The 6,412-nt window shown below is 38.5% G+C and overlaps 1 non-coding gene across 1 annotated transcript; it reads left to right on the top strand.

Annotated features, from left to right (window-relative positions):
* Nucleotides 1-4,225: 4,225 nt before the first annotated feature.
* On the top strand, nucleotides 4,226-4,332 carry LOC122653346. Its single transcript, XR_006331778.1, has one exon. It is a non-coding gene; the product is annotated as a small nucleolar RNA R71 (small nucleolar RNA).
* The last annotated feature ends 2,080 nt before the right edge of the window (nucleotides 4,333-6,412 follow it).

Genomic DNA, 6,412 nt, shown 5'->3' with positions numbered 1-6,412 from the left:
GGCCTCACCATTGTGGTCCTTGCGAAAAATCACCCAAAATATACCCAAATTTCGTCCAATTTGGAGTTGGGGAGCCTAAGATATCTCAAGTTGAAGTTGGACTGTCCAGAGCCCTCCAAATGGAATCTCTCGGCTAACAGAAAAACTTCTCAGAATTGTGCTAAAGCCCCTCGAATCCGAACTTCTGCTTTACTTTGTCCCCGGCCGACTGTCAATAATTATAAATAAACCCTTGCAGACCATTTTCGCGCGTCGTTACGGAAATTTTCATAACTTCTTCGTTTCAATTCGGAATCAAGTACCGTTTGAACCGTTGCGAAGCTGGCTCGATGGGCTACGCATCCATACTATTAACACATCTAAAGAACTTAAAAATATTTTCTTAGCATCATCTCCTCCATTTTCACAAGAATTCACCTAAACCCTGAAAAACACAAGAAAGCACCGAGTAACTCTGTCCAATGTGGTAAAATATATGTTTTATGCCTTAAGATTTCACACATAAATGTGTTTATCAGATTCCCCCACACTTGAACGTTACTTGTCCTCAAGTAAACAAAAACAAAAACTAACCTAGAATGCAGAAAATCCTAACTCACTTTTGTAGGAATCACGGTTGCACTTAGCATGTGCAACAAGCCTTTAAACCCCTAGGTTACCCCTAGTGGACGAGTTGTGTCTCGTGGATGTTTGCAATGAATACACACCCAAAATTCAATAAAGCAAAAGGAATGATGTAAAATTTTCTCATGGCATAAGTAAGATAGTGCACACAGTCTTAAAGAAATACTCAACTAAAGATTAAAGAGCCAAAGATTCCCCCACACTTGAATTTTATCACCCCAGATCAATTCAAGCAATTAGCATATATCAAGATTAAGGGATCTCCTCTTATCTTCTGAACACTACTCACCTTCAGGTAAACCACTCATAGCATCGATGGAACCAAAGACTTAGGCTTTGAGTATTTTTTACCATATTTTCTTTTCAGGCAATAAAGTAGAAGTTTTTTTTTTTTTTTTTCTTAACCATAAACTCTATTTCTACTCCACTACTGTTCTCAATGACATGGTGGAGCATACACCAGACACCCAAATACTTGGTAGGTTCGCTTGTTGCATATATCCATAAGACATTGAGACATTGCTGCAAAAGTTTTTTTTTTTTTGAGTTTCCTTCCAAGGAATTTCGATCAAGTCACCCTACTTCATGAGGCACAGTACCCTGTCTAGTCCCAATGAATTCCACTTTTCTTTCTGTTTCTCTCTTCTTTTTTTTTCCTTTCACTTTCACTTTTATGCCTTGCCATAAATAAATTAGTCTCAACTACTAGCCAAAAGATCAAAGGGGTCTATAAACACATAGAAGAATCTAACCATCAAATGAAATAGCACTCATATTTTCAGACTCAATCCCCATCACCGGATACAAACCAACTACCGTCCTTGAAAAGAGATTTTCTATTATTTCGCATGCTAGGGCACCTAATTCTCTCTTTCTCTAGCTTTGCAATCAAAGAGACTTATGCACAAAACCAAAACTACTGCCATAATGAAAATTCAAAAAATTCACCAATTAAGCCCAATACACCCCCCACACTTAATTCGTGCAGTGTCCTCAATACATGCAGAAAAGAAAGAATAAGAACAAGGGATGAGATGGGGGGATTTACCAGATATAATCAATAAAGAGGATCATGAAGAGTCATGACCTCTACAAGAAGTACTAGGGGCAGCAACAGAAATCTCAATCCATGGTCAGTAAATGTAGAAAGAGCTTCAGAACCAGAATATACTCGACCATGAATTTTAGTAAAGTGAGACATAAGATAGAAGTTAAGCACAAATGAGAAATATCCAACAGGAAAATCTGTCCTCATGGGACAGTGAAAAATGAAGGCATTGAAACTCAGGCCATAAATCCTCCCATTCTCTCCCGTTTGCAATGTAGAACACATGTCATTATCATAAAAATTGATTAAGAATGGATCACAGTAAGCATAAAAAGGATTATGAATAACCTCATCCAAATAATCATAAAAAATTAGAGGTTTACTCAAATCAATCATAACAATACAACTATCCGCCCTTTGCATAACTTGGTTTGCCAAATAAGAATCACGATAATATGCTTGGGGAGCATCATGACTAACATTGTCATCCTCAATAAAATCATCATACCTAAGAGGTTTGGACAAATCAACATACTGGACAATCATGGGAGAATCAAATATGAAGGGTTGAGGAATGGAGGTGGATAGGGGTCCAAGGGGCTCCAATGGTGGTTGGATGCTCCAGACCTCAGATAAAGTGGTATCATCAACACCTTCTAAATCCTCCAAACAGCCCTAAAATTCCGAATCAAAATCAAAAAAGAAAGTCTCATCATATAGGAATTCCTGAAGCACATGTACCTCTTCATCCATATCAGGCTGCCTGCCCAACCTGAACACATTAAAATCCACAGAAGTATTACCAAAAGAGAGCTTCATAAGACCATTCCTGCAATTGATCAAAGCATTACTAGTAGCAAGGAAAGGTCTATCCAATATGATTGGGAACTGGTCCTTGAAGTTAGCAGTAGATTGGGTATCTAAAACAATAAATTCCACAGGAAAAATAAATTCTTCAACCTTCAACAGGACATTCTCAATCATTCCCTTAGGAACTTTAATCGACCTATCTGCAAGTTGAAGAGTAATTCTAGTCGGTTTCAGTTCTCCCAATCCCAGTTGTTGGTAGACATGAAAGGGTAACAGGTTCACACTTGCACCAAGGGCCCATAGGGCATGATCAATAGTAGTGTTGCCTATAGTGCAAGAGATGGTGGGGCTTCCAGGGTCCTTATGCTTGACTGCTATTGGCTGTGTGATAAGAGAACTGATATTGATAGCCAAGAATGTCTTTTTTGGTACATTGGTGGTCCGCTTTTGGGTACATAAATCTTTGAAGACTTTAGCATAAGCGGGGACTTGGGCTATAGCATCCAGTAAAGGAATGTTCACTTGAACATGTTTAAAAACATCAAAATTTTTTTCCACAGAAGGAGACTTCTTGCTAACCAATCTATTTGAAAAAGGGGCAGGTGGGGTATAAACTCTTTCAGGGGTAGTCCTTTTCTCTTTCTCAACAGAATCACCTTTGGTATCCTCAACCAAATCATCTGGAATCTCTTCAGGTTCATCAGACGAACCAAGAACAATAGGCACTTCAATGGCCTCATCAGAAGGGGGAGAATCAACAGGAGTATAAGATGGTAAAGACTGAGGTGTACTAGCCTGTTGATACTCACGGCCGCTCCTTAAAACATATACAACATTAACCTGGGTGAAGGTCCCTTGAAGCTGTTGGCCTTGCACCGGGTTGAGTGGGGGGGGGCTTGGGTACCTTGCTGAATACGAACCTGATGCCTAGGATTTGGCTCAGGTTGGCTAGGTAACTTTCCTGTTTTCCTATCATGTACGATGGTGACAAGCTGGATGAGCTATCTCTCTATATTATTTTGGCCTGTCATGAGAAAGGCTATCTTGCTCTCGATCTCACTCATTCTTGTTGCCTCTCCTGTATTGGTAAATCCTGGGGGTTGCTAATAAGGTGCAAGGAGAGGAGGCCTAGCAGAATTCACAGAAGGTCCTAGATGAGGACGAGGGGGAAAGGGGTTAGGAGACATGCCTTGGCTTTGTGGTGCATAGTTGGGCCTTTGGAGACCAAGCTGGCCTTGATTGTGAAAGTTGAATGGGCCTGCTTAGTTTCCTTGATTCCAGGAGAAATTAGGGTGATTTCTCCATCCTAGTTTGTAAGTATTGCTATATGGATTATTTTGGTAGAGAACACTTATATTCTCAGTGTTGGAATTGTCTACCAAGGTGTTGGGGCATTCCTCCAAAATATGTCCAGGTGTTTGGCACCAACTGCATATTGACCCCTGACTGACCTGATTAACCGGTATAGACTCTTTTAGAACTTTGGACTCCAACCTTTTTATGAGGCTGTCAAGTTTGGCCTCTTTTGCTGTCGTACCCTCAATAAGATACCCCTTAGTGGTTCTTTCAGTCTCTTGGGATGATTCCCACTCCCTAGTCTTATCAGCCAAGTTGGTTAAGAATGTCCATGCATTATTCTCCTCAGAAAAAGAAGTAAAGCCTGCTGGACACATGGACTCTACAAGTTGCTTGGTCTGATAATCAATACCCTTATAAATAATTTGGCATAGCTGCCACAAATCGAAACCATGGTGAGGGCATTCTAAGAGGAGGTCCTTAAATTTTTCCATTAATTTAGAAAATGACTCATTTGGTTTCTGCCTAAACTGGAGTATGTCACTCTTGAGTTTATTAGTCTTGTAAAGAGGAAAATATTTTTTCAAGAAGACAATGGTAAACTGATCCCATGTGGTGATGGAATTAGTAGGTAGTCCATAGAGCCACTTCTTGGCCTGATCTTTCAAGGCAAAGGGTATAAACCTAAGCCTAACTGCATCATCAGTCAGCTTTTAGACCTTAATTAGAACACAGACCTCCTCAAATTCCCTAAGGAAGAGATATCCATCCTCATTAGCCATCCCATGAAAATGGGACAGCATGCTGATGAAGTTGGTCTTGAGTTCATAGTTATTCCCTGTAACAACATGTAGACTAATGTATGAGGGCTGTGCAGTTCTGGTAGGGTAGAACCTATCCTTAAGAATCTTGGGTTGGTCACCCATGGTCAAAGGTGGTAGAGAAGGTGGTCTTCTAATAAGACGATTACTTGAATCACGAGTCCATACCTTAGCCACCTAAACAGATATGAGGTCTCCTTTAGAAAAATTAAAGAAAAATAAAACACTTAAAAAAACTAGAAACAAGAGGGAGCCCAAGGTAGATAGTGCATCTATCCCTCAAAAAGCGAGACAATGGTTCAAAAGTTGTAAGGATGCCATATAGGTTGACAGCAAGGGAACCCGTATAGTCTTCTATAGCCACCTACGTGCGACTCCAATATGGATTCTGATGTAGAGTGGAGGTCTACTATACGTTTATGTTTCCAACACTCTCACTATGTCGCTTTCCTGTTATCAAGAGTGATCACTTTCAAAGATAAGTCACATGTCAATCCACCCAACCAAGTCAAGATGTAGCGTCATAGGTAACTTAATCCTATGAGGGACATCAAAAGATGGAGGGTTGAAGCATATGAAGGACTTTAGATTAGGCGCACACTATTTGAAATAGAAGAGAAACAAGAAGAGGTTTTCAGAAAAAGAAGAGAAAATAATAAACTAAAACACTTCGAACTACTTAAAAATAAAAAAAATAAAATGGACTATAATCTCCTCGGCAACGGCGCCAAAAACTTGTTTGAGTTAAAATAATATCGCAAGCGTACGGGTCAATCGTAGCTACGGGTCGAACATGAGGAGATATACGCCACTCTATTTAACTAACTTAAAAGTAATACAAAGTGAACCAAATTAAAGTGTTAAATTAAACTAATCAAACTAATGAAAATTAATGCATCCTAACTCATAAGCATCTAACAAAATTAAGGGATTAAGTTGGCGTCCTAACACATGAGCATCTAACCTATCAAACTAACGTAAATTGGAAGGAATAAAAAAAACGCAGCCACCCTTCATAACCACATAAAAAAAAATAAGAAAATAAAAGTGCATCCACATACCACAACCATATAAAAAAATTAAAAGAAATAGAGGGAGAAGAAGAAGAAGATAGAGAGAGATAGAGGAGAGGGAGAATGAGATTAAGGGTTTAGAGAATGAGATACCTTGATGTGCTTGAACCGGATTGAACTTGCTTGCATGAATACTTGAATAAACTTACCATGGCTTCCTCTTCTAAATCTCCAAGTCTTGTCATCAACATAGGAACTTAGACTAGGAAGCTTTAAACTAAAACTATTTCAACCATATTGAAGATATTTAAGCAAAACCTATTACAACCATTAAACTAGACTTATGAAATCAAAACTAAGAACTTGAAAGAACTAATCTTATGAAATCAAAACTAAAAACTAGAAAGAACTAATCTTATGAAATCAAAACTAAAAACTTGAAAGCCAAAAATCACAATTTAGAAGGAAAAGAAGAGAAGAAATTTCACAAAGTGAATGAACAACATTACAAAGGAGAGGGTAGGGGTATTTATAGGGGGAAGAAAGAAGAGGAGAGAAGAGGGAAGGGTAGGAGAAATATTCCCTAAGAAAGATAATATTCTCTTCTCCTTCCTCTTTTACAATGCTTTGAATCCCAAGAAAAAAAGAAAAAATAGATAGAGGGAGAAAAGAGAATATTGTATACATAAACCTTCTATTTTTAGAAAAGTAAATTTTTAATTCTAACTTGTGTTTCCTTTTCTGTGTAGATATTTTCTCCAAGCAATAAAATCAAGGGAGAATTTCTTAGATCTACTGGA

The sequence above is a fragment of the Telopea speciosissima genome, chromosome 2, assembly GCF_018873765.1.
Source record: "Telopea speciosissima isolate NSW1024214 ecotype Mountain lineage chromosome 2, Tspe_v1, whole genome shotgun sequence".
NCBI lineage: Eukaryota > Viridiplantae > Streptophyta > Magnoliopsida > Proteales > Proteaceae > Telopea > Telopea speciosissima.
Note: the sequence above shows the minus strand (reverse complement) of the source record. Positions and strands in the feature narration are given on the sequence as shown.